The sequence below is a fragment of the Meleagris gallopavo genome, chromosome 1 (genome assembly GCF_000146605.3).
Source record: "Meleagris gallopavo isolate NT-WF06-2002-E0010 breed Aviagen turkey brand Nicholas breeding stock chromosome 1, Turkey_5.1, whole genome shotgun sequence".
Lineage (NCBI taxonomy): Eukaryota > Metazoa > Chordata > Aves > Galliformes > Phasianidae > Meleagris > Meleagris gallopavo.
The window spans coordinates 50900075-50918141 of record NC_015011.2 but is presented as its reverse complement, the minus strand read 5'-3'; the positions used below and the strand labels follow the sequence as shown (position 1 = coordinate 50918141).

Sequence of the window (18067 nt, the reverse complement as noted above, 5' to 3'; positions counted from 1 at the left end):
GCTGAGTCTGTAGCATGCATTTTGTCGCAGTGTTTTGGCATTCAGCATTTTTCCTTTCTGAGCACAGCAGCCTTCACACTCAGCATGCAGCCCAGCACGTGGCCTATGTAACCAAAGAGAAGCTTCATCCGCCAACAACACTATTTTAGTGTGTGTTTGTGTTTTTTTTTTAAGGGGGAGAGTGGTGGGGTTGGAACCTTTCAAAAAACGTTGGTATTTGCTCTAAGAATATACCAAGGAGGCAAATTGCCATGTTTGGTGTAACAAGTCACAGGCTTCCACATGAAGCGTGAAGAAAGTTCTAGTTAAAATTGACAGCAACAGCGGATATCTGCGTGCTGGTCTGTTGGTGGTCTGTGGGGCCACAGGCTTTTTCGTTCACTCTGTTTATGCCAGAAACTCTAAGCAGGCACTTGGCACAGTTTTGCGTGAAAGGAGGCACAGCGAGGCCACGACCCGCGCTCCCGGACCTGCGCGGCCTCGGGAGCCGCAAGGGGTCGCGCCAGGCGCGGGGCCGAGCCTGTGCCCGCTCGGTCGCCATGGCGACGGGCCCGGGCTGTGGGCGCGGAGGGCCGCGCTATGGGGAGTGCCCCGCGGAAGAGCCGGGCGGTGCGGCAGGCCCGGAGCGAAGGCGCCCGGCAGGTAGGCGACCGCCGGCTGAGGTAGAAGTTCGCAGCGGGGCGGCGGACTGCGAGCGCCGCAGTAGGACTGAGAGCGGCCCAAAAAATTCGGTTTTGTGGTAAAGCGGGTGAAGCTCGGCGGGGAGCAGCGCGTTCGTGTTTCGGCTTTCGGAGCTTCAGCCTCCTATGCTCTTTGGATGTAGTTAGTGGTGCCCGCACTGGGGCTGTATAGCAGTCCCATCTACCTTAAAAGCGCTCAGGATGCAGTATTTCAATGAGCATTTATTGATGAAGGAGTGTTGAGAAAGGGGCTGTTTTTAAGGGTGTTCTTATCAATGCAGTAATTGAGGAATGTTGAAACTAAAACGCCTCGACAGCTTTAAGATGTCACAGAGCATCTCAAGGCTTATTATGCAGAATGGAAATGATGTCAGTGATGTGGCAAACAGGAATGGAGGTGCCTGTGAGGTAAGGATCTGTGTAAGGCAGGAGCTGGCAAATACAAAGATGAGGTTTCTAGCTGTTTTAAACACTTGAAATAGGCTTATTGTTATGGCTGCATGTTGCTTAGCGTCATTCAGTTGTATGACTGTAAAGTTCTATAAGCTGATTTGAAGGCATGGCATTGGAAACACTGGGTATTCTTTTACTGTAACAAGAAAGACTAATGAAAAAGAAAGAAAAAAAAATCAAAAAACCAAACCAAAAAACCACTTTCCAGCTGCTGTCAAGGAAATAACTGGCCTTACACTTGGAGGCAGTGCAGCTCCCTGGAAAGAGTTCAGGTACTGTTGGTAAGCTCCCTCTCCTAATACTGCCACGTGCCTATTATGTGTAGAAATACCTAGTTTGGCTTTGCATCAGCTGCTAAATGCTAGGCAGCTGTGGTAGCGTGGAGTTTGGGGCAGAATGAACAGTCTGTAGCCAAGATACCCAAACTTAATTCTTGACAGCAATGTTATCTTCTGACACAAACTCAGATGTGAAGCCTGCATCTTAATGATTTTTTTCAACCTTGTGAATCTGACCCATTTAGGCTAACATGACTTAAAAGAGCATATTTAGGCTTCAGATTATATGATCTGATGAATCTTGGGTTTTTTTCAGTGTAAGAAATGTAAGCCATTCAGAGAGACAAGTTGGAGCAGTGGGCCCAGGAGAATCTCATGAGGTTCAACAAAGCCATGTGCTAGGTCTTGCACTTGGGCCACAGCAACTCCCACTGTCGATACAAGATGAGGAACAAAAGGATAGAGCACAGCCCTGCTGAAAAGGACTTGAGGGTACTGGTGGATGGTAAGCTGGGCATGAGCCAGCAATGTGCCCTCAGCCTACAAAGCCAACTATATCTCAGGCTGCATCAAAAGAAGTGTAGACAGCAGGGTGTGGGAGGTGATCCTGCCCCTCTGCTCTGTGCTGGTGAGACCTCACCTGGAGTACTGTGTCTAGGTGTGGAGTCCTCAATTGAAATGCAAAAAATGTGAGTTAATTAACAATTGTTTAACTGACCCGGAGGCATGGATAATCTTAAATTAACCCTTTTCTGTAGTTAGTCATACCAGGGAGTAGACTGTTGTTCTTTTAATGTCTACATACATCTCCCCTACAAGATATTTTTAAAACTCTGTGTCCTTTCAGTAGTAGGAGGATGAAACTGGGTCATTCATAGCTGTAAGAATTTCTTAATTACTTTCTGCTTCTTTTTCCACCCTTCCGTTATTTTGTCAATGATAACAGTAAATTCAAAGTTAATAATTTGCTGAGATATCTTAAGGATATTTAACAAAAGCAAATAGTTTCATGCCAGTAATGAGCAAAGTTGGCAAAGAAAATGTTGGCTAGCATTGGAAAATGTAAAAATTTTAAGATAAACAGCTTATATGTGTTTTATGTAACATAGCTATTAAAAAAATTCCCTTGGCCTTAGCTTGTATTTTTGAAAAGGTTATCCTGCAATCCTCAAATAGTATTTGGTTTACTTTACTGGTTACAGTATTTATGACACATTTTGTGGATGTAAAAGTATGAAAATTGGAATTAACTCAGAAGATAATGCTCTTCTGAGTTAATTTTGCTAATCTATCTTTGTGGTATTTTAGTATTTCTGTGTTATTAAACATGCATTTTATTGCAAAAAAGGAATCACGAGAAAAATCAAAACTAACTAAAGTTGCATGGCTGAAAATTAAAATAGCATGGCTTTCACCTTTTGCATTATAAAATACACTGTTTGTTTCTATATGGCTCTCTCTTGTTATCACCTCATATGGGATGAATTTTACAAGTGGCTGTGTTTTCAGTTCAGTTTGACTTTCACGTAAGTTGAAGTTGCCCAGTTCCTTTCAGGTGGTGCTAGAAATTTCTTATAGTCTTGGAATGAAATTTGGGTTAGACTCTAGGAAGCGAATTCAGATATTACCTTTCAGAGCATTACTGCTTGGTTTTGGTGCTAAGACGAGAGATCCTAGCTCTGCGCTGGAGAACCAACATTGGGGGTGATTATGTTACTCTGATATTTATGTGTGATGATCAAGTGAGTAATGAGACCTCAAAATTATGTATTTATTTATTTTTGTAGTATTTCCTGCAAAGTTTCGGCCACATGATTTGCATGTGAACTGCACGGGTGTAACAATAATAGATGTCATTGCACTCTGTGGGGAAGACTTGCCTCCTGGAGGTGATGTCATGCCTGCTCGTGTGCTTCCTTCTGCCCTGGTTTACAGTTAGGCCACTCCTTTGACTTCTGCTGTGACTGGGAGCAGTACTTGTCCTTCACAATGTACTGGTTGTCTTTTCCAGTCCATTCTGGTTTCTCTGTTTTCAGGACTTCTACTTCCATGCAGCCCAGGATATGGTTGGCTTTCTGGGCTGTGAGGGCACATTGCTGGCTTATGTCCAGCTTGCCATCCACCAGTACCCTCTAGACTTTATCAGCGGGGCTGTGCTCAATCCTTTCATCTCTCATTTTATATCGGTAGTGGGGGTTGCCTCAACCTAGGTGCAAGACCTAGCAGTTGGTTTTGTTGAACCTCATGAGGTTCACCTGGGCTCACTGCTCAAGCCTGTCTAGGTCCTTCTGGATGGCATCCCATCCCTCTGGTGTGTTGACTGCACCACAGCTTGTTATCATCAGCAAACTTGCTGAGGGTGCACTCAACCCCACTATTGATGGAATTGATTAAAATATTAATATCAGCCCCAGCACCAACCCCTGGGGGACACCAGTCATTACTGATCTCCATCCAGACATTGAGCCATTGACCACAACTCTCTGGACTCAATCCTGCAGCTAGTTCTTTATCCATTGAAAAATCCACCCATTAAATCCATATCTTCCCAATTCAGACAGAAGGATGTTGTGTAGTACTGTGTCAAAGGCCTTACTGAGGTTCAGATAGGTGACATCAGTGGCTCTTCCCTTGTCCACTGATGCAGTTACACCATCACAGAAGGCAACTAGGTTGGCCGAGCAGGATTTGCCCTTGGTGAAGCCATGCTGGTTCTCCCCTGTCAGCTCCCTCCCTTCCATGTGCCTAAGCATAGCTTCCAGGAGGATCTGCTCCATGATCTTCTGTGATATAGAGGGATGACTGACAGGTTGGTTGTTCCCGGGGTCATCCTTTTTACTCTTTGTAAAAATGGGTGCAATGTTGCCTTTATTCCAGTCACCAGGGACTTCACCTGATTGCTACAAATTTTCAAATATCATAGAGAGATTGGCTTGGCAAATACATCAGCCAATTCCTGGGATGCATCTCATCAGGACCCATAGACTTGTGGATGCTCACATTCCTCAGGTGGTCATGAACCTGATCTTTGCTTACAGTGGGAGGGACGTTGCTTCCCCAATTGCCTCCTACCAAACCAAACATTTGAGTGCTGTGTGGTGAGCAGTTATCAGCAAAGACCAAGGTAAAAAAAAGCCTGCCTGCATCGCTCACTAGGGGGGGTATGCCCTCCTGGACTTTTCCTTTTCTAGTTGAAGGACCCGTTGAAACCTTTCTTGTTCTTTTTGGCATCCCTAGCCAAGTTCAGTTCAAGCTGGGCCTCGGCTTTCATTACCCCATCCTAACAAAGCGTAGCAGCTTCCTTATACTCTTCCCATGGTACCTGTCCCTGTTTCCACTGCCTGTGCATTTTCTTCTTGCTCTTCAGTTTGACCAGCGGGTCCTGGTTCAGCCATTCCGTTTTTTTGCCTTCCTTTCTTGACTTGGTACACCTGGGGATGGAGAACTCTTGCACCCCGAAGAAAGCCTTAAAGATCTGCTATCTCTGCTCCACACCCTTGCCCTTGAATACAGTTTTGCAGGGATTAACTTCCTGAAGAGTGGAAAGTTAGCTTAGCTTTCCTTAAGTTTAGCTTCCTAATTTTACTCTTCACCTGTCTCATGTCCCTCTGGAGTATGAACTCAATGACGGTGTGATCACCATAGCTCAGGCTGCTTCCAATCTCGATGTCACCAATCAGTTCATTTACATTGCTGATCCAGTGCTGGTCCAGTATTGCATCCCTCCGGTGAGGCCATCAATTACTTGACTCAGGAAGTTATCTTCAGTGCATTCCAGGAGCCTCCTGGATTGTCTACAGCTAGCCGTGCTACTTTTCCAGCAGATATCCAGGTGTTTGAAGTTCCCCAGAAGGACAAGCACCTGTGATCATGACACCTCCTGTAGCTGGAGGTAAAGGCCTCACTGACAGGCTCTGACTGATCTGGTAGCCTGCAGAGGTCACCAATCACAAGGCTCCCTTTGCTTCCTCGGTCTCTGTCACCCATAGGCTTTCGACTTGCTCGTGTCTGTTCTTTAGGGACAGCTCTTCACATTCTATTCCTTTCCCGGTGTAGATAGCAACATTCCCACCACTCCTTCCTCACCTGTCACTTCTGAACAGTTTGTAGCCATTGATAGCCACATTCTTGTCATGGGAATCATCCCACCAGGTTTTGATGGCGACAACTATATTGTGGTTTCCAAGCAGCGCAGTAGCATCCAACTCCTCCTGTTCATTTCCCAACCTGTGTTTATTGGTATAGAGGCACTTCAGCTGGGCAGCTGATCTTGTCACTTTCTTAAAGGATAACTCCTTAGTTCCTTCTAGGTATTTCCCTTGAATTTCCCTATTGCCTTCTCCTGTTGCTCCAGCAGTCACTGCTTCATCATCATAGAGTTTTGTACATGGTGAAGTGTTGGAAGGACATCTCAAGGCAGCGGGTCCTTCAAGGCCTCTGCCAGCATCCTGTTCCTCTAATACAGCTATGCCATCCCCTCACCTTATCATAGGAAAGCTCACTATCTCCCCTGTCCCCCTTCACACCTAGTTTAAAGCCCTCCCAATGAACCCCAATAGCTTTTCCTCAAGGACCCTTCTTCTAAGGCTTACCTCATCTGGTGCTCACAAACCCGGTACCATATAGGCTAATTGTCAGAAAAAACCCCAACAAGTTCTGGCGACAGCACCAGCCACAAAGCCAGGTATTTAAAGAAGTGATCCTTTGTTGTTTTTCTGTGTCCTTACACAATACAGGAGGCAGAGAAAAAAAGATGATCTGAGCATTCAATTCCTTCAGCCATCATCCCAAGGCCCCGAAATCCATTTTGATTGCCCTTGACCCATATGTAGCTGCATCATGTCTACTTATATGGAAAAGCAGTAAGGGGTTGTGGTCTGTCAGCTGTATCCCAGGGTAGGTAGTTTCCTGGTGATGTTCCTTACCTGCATGTCAGGAAGACAGAAGACTTCTCTAAGAAGAGGATCTGCTCAACATATTGGATGTTTCCTCACCTTCAGCTTGGTTTTCTTTCCATTTTTCTTCCAGAAAGCTCATAGATGTTGCTTTCTTAAGGATATTGTCATTCCTGCATGTAGTCCCTAAGCCTTATATTGTTAATACTATAGTTGGGCTCATCTACGTTAAACTCTCTGTGATCCCTGTTATTGTTGGCCGTCCCAGTGCTATCTGACCCAGCTTTGCTATTTGCATACTTCCTCCCTTTGCAGTTCTATCTCCTGCCATTAGACTCTTAACCTAGTGTCTAAAAGTAAGATTTTGTTTCTCTTCTAATGGCATGTGTCATTTTCATCCATTGGTTTTACTACTTGGTGTAGGATAGAAAACAATAGGAGCCTGTTATAGTGTAGTCCTAAGCTTTTCTTCAAGAATTTAAAAATGGTTTTTAGTAGTAAACTGTGATGTCCTCCTATTTCATGTTCTGCAATAGCAAACATGCCAGTTTAATGTGTAGATGTAATTACTCAGAGAAGAAAATATTATTTAACAGTGTCCCAGTTGTGGCAATAATGAAGCTCTCTACTTCCTCAACTCCACCACTGCATGACACAAAGCAAGTACATTTCTCTACATTGTTTCTCACTTCACAAAAGTGAACTGTTTGTTGTTTTCCACCCATCTTTCACAACCATTTCCAGTTAGACCTTTGTCTGAATCTGTATGCCTCAGATTTGTGGTATTAGTTACGTAGCAAGGAAGTTTGAGGGCAGTGATCTGCAGGGATAGGGTACTTTGATCAGCTCGTACAACTGCTGAAATTGTTTGCTGAGCTGCTACTAACAGGAATCAGTGGTTCCACCTAAACTCTTCTGTTTTTCAAGGCTGAAAAACTGATTTCTCAGGCCTAAAATAAATACATTTCCCCCCCCTCTTAAAATAGTCCTGTTTGGATTAAAAACAAAAAAGTGTCTCAAATGTTCAAGCTTGACTACTTTTCACAGTGTGGTACCAGCATTAAAATTCTTTTACATTCTGGGAGACCATCTCAAAAATCTTTTCTTTTAGCCTTGTACACTTCTAACACTGACTTGTTCAACACAAAGAAAGAAGTAAGATTCTAGGTGAGATGTTTTCCTCCTTTTTTTTTTTTTATTTTCTCTGTGACTCAAATGCAAGCCTAGTTACAAAGAGGTATGCGGGAATGAATAAATCACTTCATTGTGATAGAGACAATAAAGGCATGGCTGACAGCAGTATGGCCTAATGGTGGTACAGTACCAGGAGATTCTGTTTCAAATCCCACCGAGCACCGTTTCACCTCCCTGTGCCTCAGGTCTCACACTTGTTAAAGTGTGGCTGGTGGTTCTTCCTCCTCTAGCACGAGAGTATTAATCACAGTTTGTAGTAGACGAAGGTTTGAGTTGACCACAGGAATGTCAAGAAAAAAAACGAAGCAGCTCAGTTATTTCAGGTTGTCTCAAAGGAAGGGTGAGCCAGTATGGCACTGGGTATGATGTGCCCACAGGTAGTCACACCAAAAATTAGCCTTCTTTCTTTTGATTTGGATTAGACAAAGTACTGTACCACCACGTGTAAATCCAAAAGAAACAGTGACTTTTGAAAGGAATAGATAAAACTGCATGGTAAAAATTGTTGTTGCTACAAGGTTACGTTTTCCATGAAAATTGTAAATAAATCTGTATATGAGATCTTACAGGTTTTACTACAGGTCCAAAGCCAGAGAAGCTTTGTTTTTCATAACATAGTTAATTTTGCTCACAATTAAATAGAATGGAAGAGGCAAGTGCAAAGATAGGTAATTAATTGAGCACTACTTGCCTTTCTACTGAGGAAGAGAGAGTCTGAAGTTTACTTCTGTTTAGTTTATTCAGCTTGCTCTCTTTCAGGCAACAGTTTGCATTGTAGGTGCCCTAGAAATATTTGAGGTTAGCATGTGATGTTATACTCATGGAAAACATCCTTATTAATGCTAATTAGAGCAACCTCACTAAATCCTATATGGTTTGCTGTAAACAGTTACATAAGAAGGCTGAAGACTTTCTAGGACGAGTAGCAATTGCCTTATTTTGCTACAGGCTTTGGTGATTGAGAACTGATGGGAAAGGCTGTGTGAAAGTCTGGATCTTGGTGGAGTGGGCTTTCAAGTTCCCTCATTTTTATGGCAAGTACATGTCTCCTAAGACTTTTCAGACTGAAGGCTTTTGTTGAGTCAGTCCCCGGACTCTCATAAAAAAATGGAGCTGAAAGGGGAGAATTTTGTCACTTTGGGCACTCATTTGAGTGAGGGCTTTCCAGAGATGTATGGAGTGTCGAATTGGGCCCTCAGAGAGATGTCACTTGAAAACGTTTTCGTTTGGTGTGGCATTCATCATCCCTCTGCCAGTGTATCTTCAGTGGCTTCTCTTGAGTTTGTAATTCCTACTCTGCTGTGGATGGGTTTGTTTACAATTTCTTAGTACACTTTTCTTGTCCTTTGAGAAAACAGAGCTGTGAAGCTGTTATTTTCTACCTTTTTCATATGTTAATTGCATTTGATTGCTGGGAATGATGTTTTCTCCTTTGGCTTAGAGAACTTAACAAGCTGAAAAGCTCTCAGAAGAAAATTTATATTTACATGCTTTCCCACTTAGGAAAATGCTTTTAAATGTCCTTTTTTTTTTTTTTTTTCCTGCTCAAATATTAATGAGAAAAAGAACTTATGCTTTCATAGAGATAAGCATTTTGCAGTAACATTAAGACTAGATTCTTCATTAACAGAAATCTGCGGCAAAGAAAAGCCCCACAATTTCTGTTCAAGTACCCCACTTGTATTACATCAAAGTTATGTTATTCCACATTATGTTTGATTGTGATCCCATTCAAGCTATGCTTTATTTAAATAGAAGATGTCTCAGGCTCTTAGATATGAAAAGCAGGTTAAGAAGAATACCATTGGAACAAAAGCACTTTGCAATAGCGTATCGGAGAGATACAAGTGATAACATAGTTAAGACTTCAGATTCCTTAGGAAAATGAACTTCATTCTCCTGTTTGTCAGTAATGAAGCTTGGTGGTTTGGGATTTTAAGACTGAGTCAGAACCCAGCTTTGTACAAAATGCCCTGTTCTTGTTTGTTCTTGACCTTAGGAAGATCAAGTAAATGAGCATACAAAAGAACATCATTGGGCCGGGTCACACAGCTCAGTCTTTTGATGATGTTGGAGCTGGCTTGGGTCTGATCTCCAGATCAATCAATAGCCAGCGGTTGCAAAGCAAAAATACAATTATGTAAGGAAGTGAGTCTCGCTGATGAGGTTAAAGTTTTCTTGACATAAAGCCAAGCTCCTCTCAAAGCCAAGAAAACTACTAACCAGTGAGATGTTTCCTGTCAGAGTCATTGCATAGATATTTCAGCAATGTTTCAAGTAAGTCACAAGCAGGAGAGGAGCTGTTTTCCAGGCTTACATATATATTGTTGCTTTTTGTTACATGAACAATACAGGCATGGGAGGCCAGTAGGTAACAAAATAGACCTGTGAACAAAGAAGAAGGCTGGAGGTGATGTCACTCTTCAGTCTGCTACTGCTTATGTACTCTGCAGGTGAAAGAGCTATTCAAATACCTGGAAGTTCCTTGGTTTTCACTTGAACTAGAGTGAACAGATAAGCAAGGCCAGAGTGCACAGCTCAGTCTTTTCTCCCTTTTTCCTTCCCCAGTGCTTACATATGCAGGTAGTGAAAAAACAAAACAAAACACAACAGACCTTCAGCCCACAGGAAGGTCTATGTTTTCGTGATGTTGGTGAAACCTTCTTGTTTGCCACTCACTGTGAAATATTTTCCTCCCAAGAATCCATAGGGAGCACATGCAGCTTTTGCAAGCTTCTGCTAATGCATGTAGGTGTGAAAGCTGCACTGATGTGGTTTGCTTATTTGTTAATATTTGACATTTAGGGCAGAAAGTAAAGGTCTTGAACTGTGTAATTTCTCTGGAGTGATCACTTGTGCTTTCCACGTACTTAAGTGTAATTTCAGAGAGAAAGCTAGAGGCATTACATTTGGGAGTAACATAGATCTTGGTCTTATACACAGGCAGCAGCATTCTGAGGTTTGTATGTGCTAGCCTTCAGTAGTAGCACTCATCAGATGTCATATTTCTACTGTGATTACACTGCTTGTCAGCGAGCACTGAATTCTAAGTATATAAATAATGTCAGGTGGGTCTGTCTTAACGTTCTTGGCTTATTGTGGGATCAGACTTTGGCAGTGCTCAGATGAGGAGTTGAATGCACCTCTAAGCTATCTTTTGGCTTCCTCTGGCAAGGCAGTCAGGTGCTGAGTCAGCTCTTGGAAGGAATGAGAATAGCCACAGGGCTGCTAGTTTACCCTGTCAAAAGTAGCCCTGGTTGGAGCCAGAATCACCAGAGCAAAGCATACGCAGCCTTGTATGCGGGCCCTGACACATCTGCTCAAGTCAGCTCACTTGCTTCACTTAATTAGCTGTAAGGCTGCTGTCTGTCGCAGTAAAAAATCAAAGCGTGAGGTAAGCTGAGGATTTCACTTACGTGATTGACTCAACAAGAAAAAGCTTCTATGTATCATTTTTTAATTTCTCACCCACTGATCCTGAATGTCTCGAAAGCGTGGGTACATTGTGATTCCTCTGGGGTAAGGCAAGCTTTATAGGTTTTCATCCTTTCCTACCTTCTGTCCCACGTTTCTATTCCTTCCCAGTGCTGTTAGTTCAGCTGATAGCAGGACAGCCTCTCAGCACCCGTTTATGGTTGTAATCTGGATAGTACAATGGCTCTGTTGCCCATTGCTCCCAAGTATCTGAGCTTATGCAAGTGGGGAGGTAGTAACCTGTGTTGGAAGGGCAGCAACAAGCTGGTTAGTGGGCATGATGGAGATGGGTTGATGGTTGGACTAGATGATCTTAGTAGTCTTTTCCAACCTTAATGGTTCTATGATTCTATGATTTAAGCATAAACAGGAGAAGGAAAACCTGAAACTTTCTCTACCAAAAAGGAGAAGCATAAGATCACATGAAATACTTTGCATTCCTCACATGCCTGAGGACAAACTGTAAGGCAAGTCACAAGCCTGTTTATAAGCACTACATAATTAAAGGCATCTTCCAAATTACTGAAGACAGCTATTTTTTAATTACATTATCTTGTCACAAACATTGCGGAGTTCTTTCCTGTCTTGCTGTGTGGCATATGAAACCAAGCTAAATCAGAGCACACCTTTGCCTTGCAGAGCCTTCAGCCCCTTCCTGGTGAGCAGCTAAGGGCTGGAGCTTGCATATCCCACGCCCTGTCTGATTCGATCCCTTGGTGTGTTCTTCTGCAGAACAAGGCAGTTCTTATCCTGGAGCATTTCTGCTCATGAACGGGTTGTTCTGCAGGGCTTGCCAGGTGCCCCCATGGTCAAGGCCTCTGAAAGCAGCCGTGCCTTTTTTCACACCCCCCCCTGCCAGGAGTTACCCGGGTCTAAAGTTCAGAGGCCAGGCCTCAGGACCAGCACGGACTTTGGTGCATGAGGAAGCTCTCTCCTGATAAGGAAGGATATGAATTTAAAACACCACAGTTATTCCTTTTTTTTTTTTTTCTCTGCACAAGTGGCAGCGAGGCCTGATAATGTAGTCTGCTTCAGAAATGGATTCAGGTAAATGCTAAAAAGTTGGTTTTTCTGCTGATTTAACAGTCTCCTGAGCAAATCTGGCAGCCTTTTTGACACTGGTGAGAGAGATCTTGCTGCCTGCTCTTCCTCTGCACTAGTTGGTGTGGATACGCCATCTCCTCTGTACCAGCTGTGCTACTGGTGGTATACCTCCTGTGAGCAGAGGGAAGGGTCAGCCCAGTCAAAAACCATCCATGTGTTCTTTTCAGGGCACTAGTGCTAAGTACGCACACAGGGTATTTCGTCAGGAGGAACTAAAATCAGCCTGGTGGAAGAGCCTTATCCCCTTGTGACAGTTTGTTGGCTCCGTTCACCCCACATGAAGGAGTGCGTGGCAGTAGCAGGGAGGTGGTGTGTGATAGTCACCACCTAGACTGGGGCTATTGAAAGTTGCTGAGAAGGCAGTGCAGGTTTGGAGCCTGGCTGGATCTTCCTGCAACAGCTGAAGTGAATGTTGATGCTTACCAGCAAAGACAGCAGTCCTGAGTGTTGCATCTCTGAGGACTGCTTGGAGCAGCTCACCGATCCAGGTGAGCAGCCCTAGTCTGAGAAATGGTACATGCGAACTGATTCCAGGAAAGTATCGATTCGCCAGCAGGGGGTTATGATAACTGTCATTAATGGATGGAATCTTATGGAGAGCGAGCACATGATACAAAAGCATTTTTTGCTTTGTCATTCTGGCTGTGGCAGATTGCCCAGACTAGACAGGGAGAGGCCCCTGGCCTAACAACCTGCAGCCAGAAGGCTTTCAAGATCCTGCCAGAGGTTATGGGTTTGGGTATTTCTAAAGCTGTGAACCTTTAGCAGAGATCTACCCGAAGATAGTGGTGCCTATATAAATGCCTTTGTTGTCTAACTACTTGATTTTTATCTGATTTAAGATGTAGTTTTACATTAACATTCCTGAGACTGTTTAAACTTGTTGTAAGAATAAAATATAAGGCTTCAGTTGCTTTAGGAAGCCACAGGATTGCAGCTTTGATAATGTATCGGGCAAAAAGCCCTCCTTTGTGCAGGCTGTGACCGCTGTCCAAACCTGTGCTCTTGTTTTTCCCAAGTATGTGTGTATACACACGTGAACTCCCAGGTTCTTTCCTCAGGCTAAAATAAGCCAAGAGTTATCCATCACTAATATTACTATTAACTATTGCATAACAACTGCTCTTTGTGGATCTCTGACTCCTTTGCCAACATCAGCTGGAGGACTTTTATCTCCAAGCTGCAGAGGACAACTGAGACAACAGTACTGTTCAGTTTTCAGGGACTGCGTTTGTGTGTATGTGTGTTTGGATGAGCGCTTTTCAGATCTGTGGGCTCCCTGCCCAAAGGATGCATGCACGCTCAGGATGGCTGTCTGTCCAGGTATGCACACGTGTCAGAGTTTGCTAATTAATGATGATTGTGCCGTGCAAAGCATGTGTGTGGTCAAGCACACAAAGCGTGTTCTGACCCATTTCTTGGAACTTAGCCTTAACGTAACCCAGAGGTATGTGGAGAAAAGCAGAGCTGATAGTGGCTTCCAATCATCCATCAGATGTCTTTTTTCGTGTCAAATCAAATATCTTTTTTTTTCTTGCTTTTAATACATTTTACCCTTACCTGGTCATATGACCAGTGAGCAGGCACAGGTCTGTTCTAGACTCTTGAACTATTTAGAAGGTTTCAAGGTAGAAATAATCTGGAGGAGGGAGCAGGGGGCTGCCTGGAATAAAAAAACAATGATATATTAAATTGAAGTTCCCAGAAGAACTAATTGAAAGAGCAGGAACAAAACATTTAGTTCCTTTGTAAAGTGTATTAAATTGGGCATAAATAAATAAATAAACAAATAAATAAATTAAAAAAAAAACGAGGGGGGGGGGGGAGAAGAGGGGCAGGAACGGTGGCACAACAGCATTAAAAAGTCACTTTCTGTGTGACAAAATCACCAGTTTCCTTTTAGGCTGAAGTTTCAAGCTTAACCAGCACAGGTCTTATTTCCTTGCTTTGTTTCAAGTGTATTCCTGGATTGGCAGACTGTCCTGGAATCCCAGCCAGCTCTCGTATGGGATTTTTGTTAAAGACAAAAATATAGCAAGTCATCCTAACGTTGCAAATGACTCATCGGTTGCCTTAGGGAACACTCCCCTGAGTCGGCGGCTGCTGCTGAGGAAGTGATGAAGCCACAAAGGCCACTCCCCCGGCCAATTTCACTGCTCAGCCTACATAAGGGACGTCCCTCCAGAAGCGACTTTGTTTGATCCTTTATTTCACAGAGAGCACGCAGAAGCTGCAAGGAGTGCAGTGCGAATTGACCACAGCCAGTTTTCTTTGTGGAACAGAAGCAAATAGAAGGTCATGAGAAAATTTTAAAGGTAGGGAGATTTGCACTTTAAACTCTATCATTTAGTTTTGAGATTAAAACAAAGTCTACACTGGTTTTATTTTATTTTTATTATAGTTCTTGGAAGATGAAAGGAGGAGATCATACTGTTCTCAGTATGAGATCCCATTTCTGATTCCAATAAGTTCCCTCTTTAAATGAGAGCTTGTCTAATTTTTTTTTTTTTTTTCAAAAAAAAAAAGCTTTTTTGGAGCAGGCTTCTGGAAGATAGTGTCAGAGGGGAGCATTGTAATCTATGAAGTGTGAGCTAAACTTCTAGTATATTTTCATGAAGAATGAGTATGATGAACTAGTGAAAAACCAAACATAAGGAACCACTGGTGGAATAAAGGCTGAAGTTTCTTAATGCACATGTGAAAATACAAAGCATTTGTCTTTAAAGGAAGAAAAATAACATAATATAGTTAACGATCTAAGCAAATTCCATGAGTAGGTATCGTGGTTTCGTTATACCCAGTGTTTGTATGCATCATAAAGATGCAGTTCTTGATACTTGAGTCTTATGACTGTGTGGGAGTTAAGTTTGAGACTGTCCTTAAGTGTCACTGAGCAGGCAAGGTGTGTTTTGGAAAAGAACAACGTGTTTTATTACTTTCACAGCCCTAAATATTAATAAAATGAAACTGCATGTCATTATACAGTTTGTGCTCTTTTTTCAGTCTCTTTCTGATTGCAGTAGGAAATACAGCTGATAGCTGTATAAGGAGAATAAAAGAAAGGAGAACTGATTGCAGACTAGATTGAGTGGTGGGGTTATACTGGGGTGGCAGAGTGGGAAGAGAAGGGGAAGGAAGCCAAGGTATTTTTGGATGTCTTCACCACAGCAGATGTTTTCTAGGTTTTGTTTCTACTGTTAACATGCTACCTAGGGTTATGAAAGACTAATACAAATGTAACTTTCTACAGGCAGAAGTACAGCCTGAACTTCTGCTGGCATTTCAGTGTAGCTGGGGGAAGTGATAGGGTTGTTTTTGGTTTGTTTTTTTTTTTTCCTACTGATACGGGTACACTGGCAGTTATACTTAAAGGGGCTAATTTTACCCCAGAGGAAGGCAACTGAAGAATAGGTTGAGCACGAAGAGCTGCTTAATGCAAAGCGAAATTAAGATGAAAAGAGGGAAAACTTTTATGTTCTCTTGTATTATGTTTACCATGACTATTCTGGCAGTATTGAATGAAGTGCCCGAGTAGGCAGAAGGAAACACTTTAATAATAGCAAGCAGAAATATTAAGTGTCTAAGTGTGGGCTTCTTCATTCACTTTTTTAGTCTTAAAAGTTTTATCATGATGTTAATTGAAATTCACTGATTTACATCAGTTGAGGAATCTGATGTTTGCTCACTCCAAATCTTGTCTGCAGTTCGAGAAGCATTGAAAAACAGCCAGCAACTTCAAACACCTGAAGGTTTGATGTTGTGATTGAGTGGAGCTCACAAACTGAGTTCAAAGAATTGTTTTACATAGAGTATATGAAGATTAATGTAGTATTCTTTGTGGCATACAGCTCTCAAAATGCTTTTTAGGACTTGGGTGGTTGCTTTTCTCTGGTACTAGTGTGTATCTGTTCCAAACAAAATGAACCTTTTCACTTCAGTGATCACACTTGGTCTGTTTAACTTCAAAGTTAGCAATAAAGTTAAGCCAAAGAGCCATGTTACCAAAATGTAGTTTCAGAAATTGTTTTCTTCGTTCAGTACTTTCTGTTCATTGGATTGGTAAGGATGATAGCTGCAGTTTGTTACTATTGCATATGGTTCTATTTTCCTATGTAGCAGAAGGGGGAAAACCCACTAATTAGAAAAGTCCAGGGCAGATGAAAAGAATGAAATAAGTTAATGAGATGCCTGTGTCAGCAGATATGTACCTCATCCTGGAGTCTGTAGTTTGAGGAAGCTCTGTAGTTGTGGTGGTGTGGAAAAGTAAGGAAACCTGGGTCGCCAAAGAACAAAGAAGTTAATAGCTTAGTCTAATAGCTGTATTGAGATAGCCGAGGATGGGTTAAGATGACAAGATTTTTAAAAGCTAATTAAAAGCAGAGCTGAGAAAATCCAAATGCACTTACATTTCCTTATCACGGAAAATATCATGCTGCTGAAAATACTTGTTTTTGAACACCATAGGTAATTTTTTGGTGTTCCCTAATCCTTTTTATTTTCCCTGTTCAGACCCATAAAGAAGACAAGCCTCAGGAACTGCTGGAAATGAATGGGAATACAGAAGTGCCCCATTCCTACGACTATGACCTCATTGTCATCGGTGGAGGCTCAGGCGGTCTGGCTGCTGCCAAGGTATGAGAGGGAAAGTACAGATTTATGCTTTCCTTGTAAGTGAGTGGGTGACATCCTCAGTAACTTGGTTCTGGATATGTTTTAACACTGTAAGGACATAACATTTCTGTCTGTTCATCTGGACTTGTGCTGAATTTAGTTCTAGGTTAAAGATGCTCATATCTTACCCATATTCATATGTATTATGTATGCCATACAGTGAACTACTGTGGTCAAGAAGGCCAATGGCATATTAGGGTGCATCAAGGAGGAGTATGGCTAACATATTGAGGGAGGTGATCCTCTTCCTGTATTCTGCCCTGCTGAGGCCAGAATATTGAGAATTGTGTTTCCAGTTCTCGACTCCTCAGCTCAAAAATGACAGAGATCTTCTAGAAGAGTCAAGTGGAAGGCCACGGAGGTGAGCAGGAGTTTGGAGCATCTTCCATAGAAGGAAACTGCAACTCTTCAGTCTTGAGAAGACTGAGAGGGGATCTCATCACTGTTTATCTAAAGCATGGGAGTCAAGTTGAGGGATGGGCTCTTCTTGGTGGCATGCAGCAATAGAATGAGGGACAAAAACTGGAAGATAGGAAGTTTCATACAAATAAAAGGATGAACTTTACTGTGAGAGTGACGGAACACTGGAACAGGCTGCCCAGAGAGGTTGTGGTGTCTCCTCTGCAGACACCTATCTGAGCACTTTCCTGTGTGACCTACTTTAAGGAACCTGCTTTAGCAGGGCCTTGGATTCAACAATTTCTAGAGTTTCCTTCCAATCCCTACAGTTCTGTAGTTTTTGTAATACAGTCTGCTTTTCCGTATGCTTTGAAGCAGAAAAACACAAAAACATCATGGTATAGCTTTCAACAGAGTACAGCTTGTTCCTTGTATCCCTATTAATGAGAAAGAATGATTTTAGAAAATAGGAGGTAGATAACTTTACAATGAGAAAGCACATAGCGGAGTGGTGGGTTGTAACGTGCAGTGTGCGTCCATAATTTATTTTGGTAGTTTGCTATTCCTGCATCAATAGGATCACTGTTGTCATGGCTGAGGATGAAAGATAAATTCTGTGAAAATTCTGAGAATCTGGAAAGAAAAGTAGAAAGTAGTTTTTAGGGACAGGAATGTTCAGGACAAAATAGTAAGAAAAGTATAGGAGAGCTTGGAGTATTACCAAACAGACTTGGAGTAATGAAATGCCATCTGTTGAAATTTCCATAAGGAAGCTGCTCTGTTTTGCTGTATGCATATTCTAGCTTGCAAAGTTGTAGCTATGATGTTTATTGCATCATTTCTCAGCTCTGGGGCTGAAAATGTGTGTCTAGAAAGATGAATGGCCTTGTTCCTTCAACTCGAGGGAGTAGGGAAAAGG

General features: G+C 42.5%; 1 long non-coding RNA gene across 3 annotated transcripts; it reads left to right on the top strand.

The window, feature by feature from the left end:
- Window positions 1-536: 536 nt before the first annotated feature.
- LOC116216929 lies at window positions 537-16634 on the top strand. Of its 3 annotated transcripts, none has more exons than XR_004160629.1 (3): window positions 537-642; window positions 14295-14393; window positions 16588-16634. It is a non-coding gene; the product is annotated as an uncharacterized LOC116216929 (long non-coding RNA). The 3 variants fall into 3 exon arrangements; XR_004160631.1 differs by lacking the exon at window positions 537-642 and adding an exon at window positions 1065-1088; XR_004160632.1 differs by lacking the exon at window positions 537-642 and adding an exon at window positions 13380-13401.
- The last annotated feature ends 1433 nt before the right edge of the window (window positions 16635-18067 follow it).